Genomic DNA, 17,390 nt, shown 5'->3' with positions numbered 1-17,390 from the left:
GACAGGCACTTGAGTGAAAAAACAAGACTAGAACATTGTTCATTTAAGGTAGAAAACAAAGATCATTAAGAAACTACTAAGAAGTTTCAGCTAAAAGTGTTAATAAATTGTTAAAGTTGAGTGGGCTAGTTATAGTTTCCTACAGGAAATTCACACCCATTTTCAGGATTTTCTTTAAAAAAAAATCTTTAACAGTTCAGAGGCACACAACGAAGAAAGGAGAGACTCTAGGGAAGCTTTTTGGGGGTGGTGCTGACAGGAGGAAGTATAAGAAACTCTTGAAACTTTCTATCTTCCTTAAGGAATAGAGCTTTAATATACAGTGGAAGAAAAGACCAACAAAAAAGACCAAACAGTACAAAAAACCCTCAAATCTGTAGACTGGGTGCACTGGTAGAAACCTATTGCAACTTGAGGATGGCAACAGGGAAATGAAAAATGTTTTAATTTTAAAGAAGGAGCAAGGATATATACCAGTATTTCCTCTGGAAGAGGACTTGAAACATTTGTAAAGGCCATATTCCTGAGACTGAGGCTTTCAGTACCTTCCTAAAAATGTGGCATACTCAATAAATGTCATATCATCCTCACTCACTACTATCACAGTAAATATCACAAAAACAAAAGTGAAATATAGGAAGAGCTACAAGAGAATTCTCTCTGGGAAGCAGCATAAAAGATAGGTTCAAAACCATGTGAACAGCAATTTTATCAAAGGAATTTGAAGCCTCTGGTGCACTGAAGATAACCATAGCAACAATAAACTACAAACACAACCAAACTCCCAAATGGGTGAAAACAAATCCTTACACTAAAGGCTTAGTAGAAAGAAAGATGTAGTCATCTAGAAGTATAAAAATATTTTCCTCAGCATCTACTCTCTTAAATAGCATGTATAACCTTCAACAATAGCAAATAAAATTTTGAGGCATACAAAAAAAAGTCTAAAAAGATAAAGCAGTCATTAAAACATGATTAAAAATGATATAGCCTGACCTGTGATGGCACATTGTATAAAGTGTTGACCCAGAACACTGAGATCGCTGGTTTAAAACCCTGGGCTTGCCTGGTCAAGGCACATATGAGAATTGATGCTTCCTGCTCCTCCCCTTTCTTTCTCTCTCTCTCCCCACTCTCTAATATTAATAAATAAAATCTTTAAAAATATGATATAGATGTTGGAACTACAAAGATATAAAATAATGATAATTACATTAAAGGTTTAAATAGAAAAGGTAGACAAATCCAGCAGATAAAGAAAACAATGAATAAAACCAAATGGAGATTAAATAGAACCATATACTATCATTGGTGAATTCTATAAAATATTTAAATAAGAAATATCAATTCTACACTATCTCTTCTAGAATGGATATGAGGAGGGAACATTGCCAACTCATTTTATCAGATCAGATTCACCCTACTACCCAAACTGAATGAAACATGAAATCTATAAAACAAAAACCCTCATACACAGAAATTGTCTAGAAAATACAATTCAGCGATATATTAAAAAGGAATAATAAATTATAATAAAGTGTACTTCAGCACAAGAAAGCAAGGCTGATTCCACATGAAAAAAACTGAGCCATGAATTATGGACTGAATTGGGTGTTCTGAAAATTCATAAACTGAAGTTATAATCCCTAATTTGATTATACTTGGAGATAGGGTCTTAAAGTAGTAATTAAGGTTAAATAAGGTCATAAATGTAGAATGTGATTCAATATTCCTGGATTTCTTATAAGAAGAGAAAGAAACACCAAGGATGTGTGTTCACAGAAAGAAGGCTCTGGAGGACCACAGAAGAAGTTGGCTATCTGAAAACCTAAAAGAAAGAAGACTCAGGAGAAACAGTCTTGCCCATATCTTGATCTTGAACTTCTAGCCTCTGGAACTGTGAAACAATAAAATTCTGTTGTTTTAGCTTGTGGTATTTTGTTACATCAGCATTAGTAAACTAATACTCCAGATAATTCACCATATTGGCAGACAGAATTTAAAAATAAAAGTTTATTACTATCTCAATAGAGACAGAAAATGCATTAGCAAAATTTATGTTATTCATGATAAAAATAATAAAATTCTCAGAATTCTAAAAATCAAACAGATTTTTTTCAACCAAGTAAAAGGTAACTACATACCTACATGTAACATTATATTAAATAGCAATATATTGAATGATTTTCTTTTAAGTTAAAGATGTGATTTTTCCTTCCTCATATTCAACATCAAACTGTCAATGCAATAATTCAAGAATAAGAAAGGTATACAGTTTAAAAATAAAGAAATAAAACTGTCTCTATCTGCAAAGGATATGCCTGCTTAAGTAGAGAAATACCAAGAACTCGTCAACATAAATAAATAAAACTTCTGTAATCAAGATTAGACTTTAGCAAGGTCAAAAGACAAAGTCATTATACAAAAATTGTATTTTTAGATTAAGCAATAAACACATGGAGTCACTTTTTAAGTCCATTTATAATAGCACAAAAAATGAAGAATTTAGATACATAAAAAATATATGTAATAAAATGCTGTGTTGAAAGTTAAAAGATACTAAAACCAACCAAAGGAAAACTAAATAAATGCAGATAAATACAATGTTCACGGTTTGGAAAACTTTGTATTATCGAGATTTTTATTTTTTTCACTTCAATCTATTTATTCAAAACAAATCTAAACATAATTCTAGCTAGTATTTTGGTAGCTATGGTGCTAATGTGTATATAGAGAGGCAAAGGAATTACAATAGCCAAAGTAATTCTAACAAAAAACAAATTTGGAGAACTCATATTATCTGATTTCAAAACTTAATATAAAGCTAAAGTAATTAAGACATTATGGTCTTGATAGAAGTCTAGACACATTGATCAATAGAACATAATTTAAAAACTGGAAATAGACTCATAAAAACATAGGCTCAACTTCCAGTTTCCTGCTACACATGTAAAAAGCTTGGATATATCCACTTCATTCAAACACCAAATAAAAGCTAAGTTGAGTGAAAAGAAACCACTCTCTTTGGATTTATAAAAGAGGGGAGAACATAGGCAAGATATATCCCCAGAGTTTAGAGAGACAGAAAGGAGAATACTGTCAGGGCTCACTGAGTCAGTGACCCAACAGCTGAATCCACTACAGGAACTTGTGCTGAAGTTGAAAATAAGATACTACATCCAACATAATGAAAATGTGGAACCAAAGGAAAAGAAAAAGATGGAGTAAAATATTTAAAGTATTGAAAAAAAAATCCCGCCAACCTAGAAATCATTTACCTAAGAAATGATTCTTCAAAAGTGGAAAGGAGAAATAAAAACGTTTTCAAATAAACAAAAATTAAGTAAACCTGTTGTCAGCAGACTTGTCTTCCAAGGAATGTAAAAAAGATGTTCTTTGAAGGTAAGGAAAATAATACTGGTTAGAAAGTTAGATCTACATAAAGAAAGGAAAAGCCTTTAGAAAGGAATAAAAAAATAAAATATTATATTTTATATTCTTAATTTCTCTAACATATACCAGTTTTTTCAAAATAATAATAGCAACAATGTGTTTAATTATACATGCTCATATGTACACTATACCTATGTATTATATATGTGATTATATATAAGTGAAATGAATGACAGAAATAATACAAGGAATAGGCAGAAGGAATCATCATTATTTTGTTAGAAGGTACTCATACTGTTCATAAAGTGATATTGTTTTATTTAGAAGTGGGCTAAGATTAGTTGAAAATTTATATTGCAAATTCTAGGGCAAACACTAAAAGAAAAAAGTATAATTGATATGCTGCTACAAATGAAGGGGGAAATAGTAAATATACAATGCTCAGTTAAAACCATAACTGCAGAAAAATTAGAACCAAGTTATTTTATAGAGATCAACAAAATTATTCTAAATTTTATATAGGGAGGAAAAAGATGTAAGATAATCAATACACTATTGAAGGAGAACAAATTTAGAGGACTGATACTACTGAACTTCAAGAATTACTGTAAAGACTCAGTAATTGAGACAGTGTGTCAGTGGTGAAAGAATAGACAAACAGAACAATAAAACCGAATAGAGAGCCCAGAAATAGACAGACGTAAAACAGTCAATTGATCTTGAACAAAGAATCAAAGGCTATACAATGGAGCAAAGATAGTTTCTTCAACAAACGTATTGGAATCACTGGATATCCACACACTTTTTAAAAAATGTATCTAGACACAGACCTTACACCTTTCACAAAAATTAACTCAAAAACGGATCACAGACCTAAATCTCAAATGAAAAACGTTAACATAAGTGAACACCTAGATAACTTGGGGTATGGTGATAGCCTTTTCAGACACAGCACAATACACAAAATACATTAAAGAAATAATTAATAAGATGGATTTTATTAAAATTAAAACTTCTAGTCTGTGAAAGTTAATATTAAGAGTAACAGAAGACAAGCCAGAGACGAGACTGGAAAAAAACATTTGCAGAAGACATATCTGATAAAAGACTGCCATTCAAAATATACTAAAAAAAACCCCAACTAAACAAAACAAAAAACCAAACTTCTTAAACTCAACAATAAGGAAACAAACTCTATTTAAAAAATGTTCCGTGGCCATGGCCGGTTGGCTCAGTGATAGAGTGTTGGCCTGGCGTGCAGAAGTCCCGGTTTCGATTCCCGGCCAGGGCACACAAGAGAAGCGCCCATCTGCTTCTCCACCCCTCCCCCTCTCCTTCCTCTCTGTCTCTCTCTTCCCCTCCCGCAGCCAAGGCTCCATTGGAGCAAAGATGGCCCAGGCGCTGCGGACGGCTCCTCGGCCTCTGCCCCAGGCACTAGAGTGGCTCTGGTCGCAACAGAGTGACGCCCCAGAGGGGCAGAGCATCGCCCCCTGGTGGGCAGAGTGTCGCTCCCTGGTGGGCATGCTGGGTGGATTCTGGTCGGGCGCATGCGGGAGTCTGTCTGACTGTCTCTCCCCGTTTCCGGCTTCAGAAAAATACAGAAAAAAAAATAATAAAAAATGTTCCGATAAACTTACTATATATTTTACCAGAGATGAAATACACCAGTAAAATAACAATATAAAAAGATACTCTTCGTCCTAAGTAATAAGGGAAATGCAAATTAAAGGAACAATGAGATACCACTACAAAGCTATTAAAATGGCCAAAATCAGGAACACGGATAAACCAAATACTGTAGTAGCAAGGATGTGAAAGAACAGTAACTCTCATTGTCAGTAGGAATGCTGACAAAATGGCATAGCCACTTTGAAATACAATTTGGTAGTTACTTACAAAGCTAGACATAATTTTACCATGTCATGCAATATCTGTATTACTTGGTATTTTCTTGAAAATTTATGTTCATACAAAACACTGCACAAAGATGTACATGACAGAATTATTCACCATTGCCAAAACTTGGAAAGAAACCAAATGTTTTTCAGAAAATGAATGAATAAATAAACTGTTGTACAAACAGATGATGAAATATTATTCTTCACTAAAATGAAATGTTATCAAGCCATAAAAAGGCATGGAGGAAACTTAAATACATATTGCTAAGAGAAAGAAACTAATACAAAAAGGCTACATACTGTATAATTCCAACTCTATGACATTCTGGGGGAAAAAATTATGGAAACAGTTTTAAAAATCAGTGTTTAGCCCTGGCTGGTTGGCTCAGTGGTAGAGCATCGGCCTGGCATGCAGGAGTCCTGGATTCGATTTCCCACCAGGGCACACAAGAGAAGTGCCCATCTGCTTCTCCACTCCTCCCCCTCTCCTTCCTCTCTGTCCCTCTCTTCCCCTCCCGCAGCCAAGGCTCTATTGGAGCAAAGTTGACCCAGGCGCTGACAATGGCTCTGGCCTCTGCCTGAGGCACTAGAATGGCTCTGGTTGCAACAGAGCGACGCCCCAGATGGGCAGAGCATCGCCCCCTGGTGGGCGTGCTGGGTGGATCCCAGTCAGGCGCATGCGGGAGTCTGTCTGACTGCCTCCCCGTTTCCAACTTCAGAAAAATACAACAACAACAAAAAAAAATCAGTGTTTACCCAGGTTGGGGTGGGAAGAAATTAATAGGCAGAGAACAGAAAAAGTTTAGGGCAATGAAAATACTCTGTATGAAATTATATTAATGCATATATATCATTAAACATTTATCCAAACCCATAGAAGACCGAGCCCTAAGGTAACCATGGACTTGAGGTGATTATGAGGTGCCAGTGTTGGCCAATCTTTGTAAAAATATGTAGCTTCTTGTAAGTGATGTTGATAATGGGGATGCTATCTATGTGAGGAGGCAAGGGGTACTAGGAAAATCTCTGTATGCTTCTCTTAACTTGTCTATAAACCTAAAACTGCTCTAAAAAATGAAGTCTTTTAAAGTAGAAATCAAAATAGGCAGCTGATTTTTATCAAACTACAAAAGCAATTTGGAGAAAGGCTATGCTCTTTAACAAACGGTGTGAACCAACTAAATGTTCATATGCAAAATATGAACCTCAATCTATGCCTTACAATGTATACAAATGTTAACTCAAAATAGATCATTACTTTTCAATGTAAATGTAAAACTATAGGGCTTCTAGAAGGAAATACAGGAGAAAATCTGCATGACCTTACATTTAGAGATTAACTTTTAGATAAGACAGCAAAAGGACAATCCACAAAAGAAAACACTGAGATTGGCCTTTATTAAATTAAATATTTTGCTCTGAAAAAATAAAAGAGGAAAGAGAATAAAAATACAACTCACAGAATAGAAGAATACTTTTGCCAATCACCTATATTATCATATATAGAATACATATCAAGTTAAAAAAAAAAAAACCCTCAACAATAAAATAAAATTGCTGAGGGAAAAATGGGCAAAATATCAGAAGAAACACTACTTCACAAACATGAATAGAAATTAATAATATAAAAATGTTAAATATTACTAGTCATTAAAGAAATATAATTTGAAACCACAGTGATATACTACAACATATCTTCAGAATAAGTACATAAAATTAAAAAGAAAAAAACTATCAATATAAAAATCTGGGAAGAAGTCAGAGTATCAGGAATTCTTAGACATGCTAGTAGGAATGTAAAACAATATAGTCACTTTGGAAAATAGAATTATAGTTTCTTATAATGTTAAACATACACTCACCAAACAATTTAGCAATTCCACCCCTAGATAATTACCAGTTGAGTTAACATCTTTTCTTCATACAAGACATGAATATATAGGGGTTTTACTGCTAATGATGAAAGCCTGGGAATAACAAGATGTCCCTCAACAAGTAAATGAATAAATAAATAAACCATTGTATTATACATTCATAAAACTAATTATTACTCAGACCTGAGAGGAGGATCTATTGGTTCACACAACCATGTGAATTGGTCTTAAATGTATTTTGCTTCTTCAGCGCAGCTTCTTTCTTGAATGTTGTATTATGCCATTCTGGAAAAGGCAAAACAATGTGGTTAGAGGCCTGATTAGTGGTTGCCAGAGGATTATGGGAGAGTGACTGAGTTAAACGTGACCAACTCAGAGACGTTTTAGATGGAGGTCCCCAAACATTTTATACAGGGAGCCAGTTCACTGTCCCTCAGACCGTTGGAGGGCCGGACTATAAAAAAAAAAACTATGAACAAATCCCTATGCACACTTCACATACCTTATTTTAAAGTAAAAAAAAAACAAAATGGGAACAAATACAATATTTAAAATAAAGAACAAGTAAATTTAAATCAACAAATGGACCAGTATTTCAATGGGAACTATGCTCCTCTTACTGACCACCAATGAAAGAGGTGCCCCTTCAGGAAGTGCGGTGGGGGCTGGATAAATGGCCTCAAGGGGCCGCATGCGGCCCGCGGGCTGTAGTTTGGGGACGCCTGTTTTAGATGATGAAACTGTTCTGTATGATTCTTTAGCAATAGATACATAACTCTATTCATGTTCAAAAGAAGTAGAACAGAACAACACAAATAATAAACTTTCTGTAAATTATAAGGAAAATAAATCAGGATATGAGTTACAGTATGCAATGTAAACTATGACAAGTGTATCTATTTCACATGTATCCATAGCTTTGTGAAATGGGGGTGGAAGAGCAGACCTAAGTGATTAGAAAACCGTGTTTTGACTAAAGGTAAAGACTAAAATATAAAGCTGTATAAAAATATTATACTCTAGTTGGTTAATTTGTTACAGTAGGGTTTCATTTAGAAATTATGAAATTAAGTTATATGTTTATGAGGGATGAACACATAGATAACTAAACTGTGGATGATGAAAACTAGGTTTCTCACTGTTGAAGGAAGAAGTTACATAAGTACCTATATATAATATATAATAAACAAAGTGGAAGGCATGACAGAATCCTGGCTGTGGTAATAGACTGAAGTGTGATGTATCAGGATAAACTTATTTATTTTAATATACATACAGATACATAAATATGAGTGCATATATACCTTATAATGCAAACATATGTTTCATAGCTCTGTCTGCTGAGAGGCCTAGAAACTATGTCACCTAACTGAAATGAATATACTTAGTACCAAGCCCTAGGATCCTGAATTATAATCTCCAATAAAATGAACAGGACTCTCTAGAGCAGTGGTTGATTTTAGGGTTGTAAATGGGAAAATACAAGTCGAACTTAGCCTCTTGTATGCCACAAATAAGGAAGTGCCAGGGAAGGAGAAGCTGAGTACATTTCAAAAGGATGCAGCAGCCAACCTAACATGAAGCCCATGTCTAAAGCTGGAGTGTTTGATCAGCAAAAGAAATTATTATAATATACAGTTACAATTTTTTAAATAAAGTAAACATCCATGAGAGCATATGTATCTGTAGTAGTTCCTGCTTATCTATGGGGATATGTTTCAAAACCCTTAGTTGATGCCTGAAAAACAAATAGCATTGTGCCTAACCAGGCAATGATACAGTGGATAGAGCATCAAACTGGGATACTGAGGACACAGGTTCAAAACTCCAAGGTCTCTGTCTTGAGCACAGGCTCATCTGGCTTGACCATGGGGTCATAGACATGACCTCAAGGTCACTGGTTTGAGACCAAGGTCACTGGCTTGAGCAAGGGGTCACTCAGTCTGCTGTAGTTCACCAGTCAAGGCACATATGAGAAAGCAATCAATGAATAACTAAGATGCCGCAACGAAGAATTGATGTTTGTCATCTGTCTCTCTTCCTGTCTGTCCCTATCTGTCCCTCTTTCTGTGCCTCTCTCTCTGTCTCTGTCAACAAAACAAAGAGATAGTATTGAATCCTATATATACTATGTTTTTTCCTACATACATACCTATGACAAAGCTTAATTTATAAATGAGGCACAGTAAGATTAAAAACAAAAACTATAAAAAATAAAACAATTATACACTGTTATAAAAGTTATGGAAATGGCTTTGGGGCCATTAAGTAAAATAAGGGTTATTTGAACACCAGCACTTTGATATTGCAACAGTCTATCAGGCGTCTCCAAACTATAGCCCGTGGGCCGCATGCGGCCCCTTGAGGCCAATTATCCGGCCCCCGCCACACTTCTGGAAGGGGCACTTCTTTCATTGGTGGTCAGTGAGAGGAGCACTGTATGTGGAAGCCCTCCAACGGTCTGAGAGACAGTAAACTGGCCCCTGTGTAAAAAGTTTGGGGACCCCTGGATCAGATAACTAGATAGCTTACTGAATAACATGCTGGTAATGTAAACAGTGTGAACACACTGGACAAAGGGATAATTCACGTCCCACACAGAACAGAGTAAGACGAAATTTCATTATGCTACTCAGAATGGCACATACTTTAAAATTTAGGAATTGCTCATTTCTGGATATTTTCTATTTAATATTTTCAACTGCAGTTGGCTGTGGGTAACAGAAACCATGGAGAATAAAATAATGTATAATAAGGGACTACTGTAAAGAATTAATTGAATAAAAAGATAGGAAAAATGACAAAGCTTCTTTATAGATGAATTCCAAATATGTGTAGAAGAAATAAAGGAAATAAAAAAAATCACAATCAAAACACCATTGTGATAATGGCTGCAAACAGGATCCACTGATGAAGAATATAATTAGCGAGCAGACTTCAAGAAAAAAAAAAACGGGTGGTGGTGTAATGAATAGAGCATCGACCTAGGATGTTGATGACCCAGGTTTGAAACCCCGAGGTCACTAGCTTGAGTCCAGGATCACCGGCTTGAGCATGGGATCATAGACATGACCCATGGTCATTGGCTGAGCCCAAAATTCACTGGCTTAAAGACCAAGGTTGCTGGCTTGAGCAAGGGGTCACATGCTCAGCTAGAGCCCCTCTCCCCCCATCCCAGTCAAGGCACATATGAGAAAGCAATCAATGAACAACTAAGGTGCCATAACTATGAGTTGATGCTTCTTATGTCTTTCCCTTCCTGTCTGTCTGTCCTTGACTGTCTGTCTCCTTCACTAAAAAAAAGAAAGAAAGAAAAAAGAATAGTTTCATAATCTCAAAGAATCTCCTTGCAAATATTTCTTAATTACTATGGTTGTTTAACTTACATTCATAAACTCTTCGACAATTCTCACTCCAGACGGTGAAACATAACTTGGCTGACATCACCTTAACCAAGTTATCAAGGTTAAAATGTCCAGCAATAAATTACATTGGTATTACGTGCTGGCAATGAGTAGGGCATTTCCACTCTGCAGTAATCTCCTCTTTCATTTTTAACCCCAGTTTAATTATGAGAAAACATCAAACAAACCCAAACTAAGGACTTCTACAAAATAACGGAGTAGCATTCTTCAAAAATGTCAATGAGATGAAGGATAAGTATAGGCTGAGAAACTTTCACAGATTTAAGGAAACAAAAGAAAAATGATAATAAAGTCAACCTGGTAAACTGCATTGTACGCTGGGACATAAAAAGGATACTAGTAAAAAAGAAAACTATTAAAATCTGAATGAAATATATACTTTAGATTAATATAATTTTGTGACACTATTCTCATAGTTTTGATAACTTTATCAGAGTTATGTGAGATGAAAGCCGTGATATGTAAGAAACCTCTGTACCATCTTCTATCTTTCAAAGCCTTCCATAAATCAAAAAGGATTTAAAAATAAAAAGTTAAAAAAATGTCATTGAACCTTATATAGATTTCAAACATATGCCTAAGGCTGATTCATACTTTTGATATTGTTTTAAACCACCCTAGATTTATATATCTATCAAGACACATATGGGCTATTAATTTTTCTTCTATATTATATGCACTGATAGTATGTGATGACAAAGAGGGCCATTTGATAGCAGAATTCTGCCAACTGCTAATTCTGTTATTCTCTCTGAGCACATTTTTGTCTGGTTTTCTAAGCCTCTTGGCAGTAGTTTGTCTCATGTCTGTTAATGCTATATCAAGTGCAACTTTGAATGATTCTTCTCTAGTCTTTCATCTATATTTACTGACAAAACTCTTTTTTTTCAACTAGAAAATATAATATTTCCTGTATTTTGGAAAAAAGTAAAGGAATTTGAATGGCTTATCAAAAAATTACTATGCTTCATTTAAAAATACTGAGACAATATTTCATAAAAGACAATAAACTTCCGATTGGAACAAACTAATTACTGCTTCATTAAAAATATATGCTAAGATTTCTTCTTCTGTTATTTGTACATGAGAATTAAATTTTCCAATTCATTTATTTATTACAAACAGATTTACATTGTATAAGTCTAAGTATAGTCCTATCCACTATGATTACAACTTGATTCTGATGTTCTAGTATTATAATTATATTGCTACTTTTACTCCATCAATGAGCCATTCTTAAGCCATGAGATATGTCATTGTGAATTGGTGATATTATCAGATTTTAGCTGCTATGTAACAAGTCATGACCAAATTAGAGGCTTTAAAAAATACTCATTTACTATTTCACAGTATTTTGCTATTTCCATAGATCAGGAATCTGACCAAGACTTGACTAGCCCTCTATTCAGGATCCCACAAAGCTTCAGTCTAGATATTACCTCAGCCATATTCTCATTTAGAATCTTGGTTAGTGAATAATCTACTTCCAGTCACACAGGTTATTAACACAGTTTATTTTTCTGGTACTGTCTGACTCAAGGCTCTAGTTTTCTGCAGACTGGTGGTTGCTTTTAGTTCCCAGAGGTCACCTACAGAGGTCACCCACAATTCCTAGAAAATTCTCCCAAAGCTTTGTCAATATTGTTGATTTCTTTATCAAGTTTGCAAGGAGTTTCTATTTCTAGTTTGTCCAATCTAGAGTATTGTATACAGTCACATAATTGTAAGTGACATTCTACTATGTTTGCTATATTCTATGGGTTAGATTCAAGTCATAGGTTCTATCCACATTTAAGCGGATGTGATTACCTAAAGGCATAGACACCAAGAAGTATTGATCATTGGCAATCACCAAGGATATGTCTGCCACAGTGATGAAATGTAATAAATAATATCTTCACAAAATGAAAATTAAATAAACTAAAATGCCAAAATACAAATCATGTCAAATTATGTTCTTTGAGAATGTCAATTGAATATTAGCTGAAAGATTCTTGTAAACTAAAGTCAATAATTAAGATGTTGAGATTATTAATAATATGATAATAATAAATTTAAGTGTATAATTAAGTTAACATATCATATGTATCCAGGCAAATTTGGTTTTCTTTGAAACCATTAAAATTCTTATCAGTTGTTTAATAGATCATCTGAGACCACCCATATACAGCAGATTCTCCTTTAAGATACAACCTCTGAAGTACAGATCTCTTATTAGACAATAGTCTATGCTATCTCATCAGGATAAAGATATGTACTGGGGGTATTTTTTCACTCTAATTACAGAGTATGCTTTCATATTTTTTTCTCTTCAATAAATTACTTCTTGGTTAACATTTCAGTTAACGTAAAAATTATAGAAAAAGTGTTGCAGTAAAAACATCCCATTGTCTGCTGGAGAAATAATTTATGTGCAAGGCAAATGCATAACATTATTTGATGTATTACTATGATGGAGCTTTAGCTAAATTGTGAAAATGTGATGGGATGAGATTTTCTCTCTATTCAAAGCAGGCATTATTAAAGTGTTCCATTGCAACTATTTATGTAAAAGATGAGCAAGAAGTAATCCCAGACAGAAAAATAGTTAATCAGTTATTTTGAAGTTGGATTGGGGTGTATCTTTTTAACTCAATTACTAAGAGCAAATATCATCTTAAATACCATTGAAATAATAAGGATAGGAGTATTTTACACTGGTAGGTCTTTTCCTAAAGGCATACTGTTTTCTATGCTGACTGGCTCATTTCGAATACAGACATTCAGTCAACAGCAGTGCATTACATTGTCTATAGTTATTTTATTTTCCTAGTCTACAGAACCCAAGTATGCTATTACACCACATAAGGAAATAGATATGAAAGTCATTAAAAGTATAAATGGAGTACTTCAAATATGGCACAATAATCAGAAAGTGATGTCTCTTGTTTTAGGCTCAGATGAAGCAAAAAGGAAGATGAAGATAGTCATAGGTTTAGGGAATGTTGCAGGGGCTTTATTGTAAATTTAAAACACATAGTTGTTGGGGTTTTTTTTATCTGCCTTGAACAATTACTACTTCAGGTAGTGCAACTCTCACAAAACACTCTATTTCATTTCTTATAGCTTAACTTGTAAATAGTACAAAAGTGTATCTCTCTGAAATACCTGTTTGGTTTATTTGCTGTGTATCCACAACATTATCAAGACTGATAACTTATTTAGATATGCTTAAATCATATTATAAAAAGACATTGTATATATTCACTTTCGCTTAAATTCAGTAGCTATATACAATAAATTTCATCTAACTGTGACAGAAAATAAGAAAATTATATAATAATGCTATAGAATAGGTTTATAGTTAAATACATTCACAAAGAAATAGGTCTCTCATTATTATGAAGCAGGTTTTCCCTTAACTAACATTATCATGCGATTAAATTAGAGATCAGATAACTTTCTTATACAATATTTGCCCAATAGCTATGTAAAATCAAACATCAATGGCATTATTCTATAGATATTCTATTCTACATCTAAAATGAACACAAAAATAAATATAAAATGTAAAACAAAAATTTATCAATTGAAAATATAAACAGAGAAGGCAAAATAAAAAGAAGAAAACATGTAATGGCAATAGAGAAACAACAAATACATAAATCTGCAACTTTATATTTTCAATAAACATTTTAGATGGGGTTTTTTAAGGTACCAATGTTCTAAAATAGGGAGTCTGGATTGTATAATCATCTCCATTAATATACATTGCCGCTACAGGCTGGAGATTCCATTCATTTATTTATTTTTTTCTCCTAAAAATTTTAGCATTATTTTATTCAAACAAATTAAAGCATTAGCTCAACAACTAAAGCTACATCTGGTTAATTAACTCTATGGCAGAATAAAGTGGTAATAATGTGGTGAATGGACTTGAAAGTGATCAATTAGCCTCTGAAAAATGGATTCTAGTAATATTAGATACCATTTTTGTGATTGACAAGCAAGATGTATTATAGTAAATATTGGTTGAAACATTATAACAGGATAGAAGCAACTATATACTATTTTAGTGTTATCAATGCTTCAGTTGAGTCAGATCTGTTTAGGACACTACTTATTTTATATAATTTATTAAATTGTCTAAAAGCTGGTGTTATAGTTATGACATAAAGCTCTTTAATAGCTTTATTTGCCTTGGATCTTCAGAAGCTGGACAAGGGTGGGATCTGTGTTATGTAGACAAGAAACAAACACACTTGGAAACAATGATTTTCTTTAATTTTAGAACATGTAAGTCAAAATTCACAATAAATATCACCAAGTTAAATTTGGCCATTTTTAAAATCTTATATTCTTTACTTGGCAAATTAAACTGAGATAAGTAAATACATCCCTGAACATCACACACCTTTTATCCCTTTTTGTAGCTTTCACCTTCTCATTTTCATACAAAATTATTTTCCAATTTTTAATAAGACTTGATTTCAATAAGTTTTACTTCTAATATTCTTTTGAGGAACAATATGTGTTAAATCTGTTATTTTTAATTTGTTTCTTCTAGGTTTGGTTTATCCATAGGCAATAGAAATAACCACACTTCCCAATCTTAGCAGCATGATTCTCAGATAAGACTTTAGAAGCAAGATAGGCCCTGGCTAGTTGGCTTAGTGGTAGAGTGTCAGCTTGTGTGTGGATGTCCTAGGTTAGATTCCAGTCAGAACACGCAGGAAAAGTGACCATTTGCTTCCCCACTCACCCCTCCCCCTTCTCTCTTTCTCTCTCACTTTCTCTCTCTCTCTTCCCCTCTTGCAGCCATGGCTCAATTGGTTTGAGTGCATTGGCTCTGATGCTGAGGTTAGTTCCATGGAGCCTCAGCCTCAGGTGATAAAAATAGCTTGGTTCCTAGCATGACCTGTGGGTGGAGCGCAGAACGCATTCCTAGCAGCTGTGGCTGATGCAATGCTGTGAGAATACTCCAGCTCCCAGAACCCTCCTCAGCATACCCAGGAAGGGAGCTTACCCGCTATAAGGAAGTGACTTAGTGCCAACCACACAGTTCCCTGATCTTTTCAGTCATTGGCTTTGAGGAACACACTGTAACACCCTATAGGCTGAACCCATGTATATAAGCTAGCTTACTTCCTGAATAAAGTGGATCTGCGTCACTGGACCTGGTCCTCGGAGTTGGGTCTTTGTGTCTCCATCATCCTCACCCACAGCAGGACTTGTCTACAACTGGCGCCCAACGTCGGGCAGGGACCTAACCGGCATGCAAGGGATGGGAGAGTGACCCTCTGCAATGGGAAACCTTCTCCTCCACTCTTGAGCCGCACAGGCTCAAGCCTTGCACGCCCTATTGCAGAGTAGGCAAGTAAAAGTTAGTGAAAAGGATCTTTGTACTTACTGGGAGATCCTCTCTAGTTTTAATCATTGGCTCCGGGACGCACCTTTCTGGGACCCAGATACTTGGGCCCGAGCTTTCCGGCATGTCCATTCGGCTGAAGTGCATGGGGGACAAACCTTCCCTCTCAGCCTCATTCCTGCCCTGCTAGCAATACATGCCTGCCTGACCAGTGCTCCCCCTGGGGACCCTCCGCCAGTGCCAAAAATATTACAGGCTACCTCTCTCTCTGAGGAGCCCTCACCTCCCTATTCGCCCCTCTCCACTGAGGAGGAAAGTAGTTTAACCTCCGAGTTTGACAAAATTGTGGCTGAGCACGCAGAAACGAAACCAACCGAATTGCTAACTGCACCATCAGCTCTGCCACCGGAAAAAGCAGAAGTTGCTATTTCCATATTCCCTACTGGAGATCAGTGTCCCACCCTAGCCTCTCAGATTCCATTTTCTACCCCAACTTTAACTCCAACACGTGCTCCTGCTGCAGACCCATGGGCCAGCCTATACGCCCCCATGTGTCTTTTTTCTTTCTGTCTGTCCATCTTGTCTATTTTTCTGTATCTCTCACTCTCTCTCCCCCCCCCACCTCTTTCTCTGAAATGACGCTGGAAGGACCCAGAAACAGCAGAGTGGCGGGGATCACACCCTCTTCTAACGCAAGGGAGAGGTTATGCTTGTGTTTTTTAGCCAGTTTGGATCTCAGGAACCCCCCAACCTGCTTGACAGGGTTTCTTGGGCCCCACTAAATGGTTCAGTCTTCACCCGACCAAAGCCACAGCCCTGGCCTTCTCCACACCGACTATGCCTGAGGGGAGGAGGTCCTCAGTGCTCCAGAAGAAGACCTCAGAGCTGGCGTGCATGCCTCATCACCTGGGGGGATGTGGAGGTTTTGGTGAGGCAGGCCCAGAGAATTGCCTCTGATGGGCCCTCAGGCCCTGGTGGCTCTGTTTTTGCTTATGTGTGCTATAGTAACCGCTGATTTCCAGACGCAAGTGGCAGCAGCCCGGGGCTCGAGCCTGGCAGCACAAGTTGGAGTTTTCAGTTCATCTTTGGAGAATGAGGAGAATCAGGCTGGGGTTGCAATCTGCAGTTTCCAGAAGATGAGAGCCCAGCAGCAAGGAGTACTTGCTATGTCCCTAGTAGGTTTGCAATTTGGGGACATAGGGGTGAATGCCATCATGCTCCAGAACAGAGATGGAAATGCTGACTGTCATTGCCATGTGCTCCTCCTTGGGACAGTGTAAGACCTGCCAGGACAGCAGGAATGAGGGGGGTGGCTGATGCCCCATGTGTGTGGACTGATTTCCTGGACTAAGACCAAAGTAAGCATTGGCTCCTTTGCTGGATGGATTTTGGACAATGTGAAATACCCTGATGGGGGTGGGGAATGGCTTTGCTGGAAGCCCTTCCCCTGCTC

General features: G+C 36.0%; 1 pseudogene; it reads right to left on the bottom strand.

The window, feature by feature from the left end:
* The window catches only part of LOC136330000 (hsc70-interacting protein-like), a 113,611-nt pseudogene extending 97,527 nt beyond the window's left edge, over positions 1–16,084 (bottom strand).
* Between the last annotated feature and the right edge of the window lie 1,306 nt (positions 16,085–17,390).

Source organism: Saccopteryx bilineata, chromosome 3, assembly GCF_036850765.1.
Source record: "Saccopteryx bilineata isolate mSacBil1 chromosome 3, mSacBil1_pri_phased_curated, whole genome shotgun sequence".
In the NCBI taxonomy this organism is placed as follows: Eukaryota; Metazoa; Chordata; class Mammalia; order Chiroptera; family Emballonuridae; genus Saccopteryx; species Saccopteryx bilineata.
This window is presented reverse-complemented; position numbering and strand designations above follow the sequence as displayed.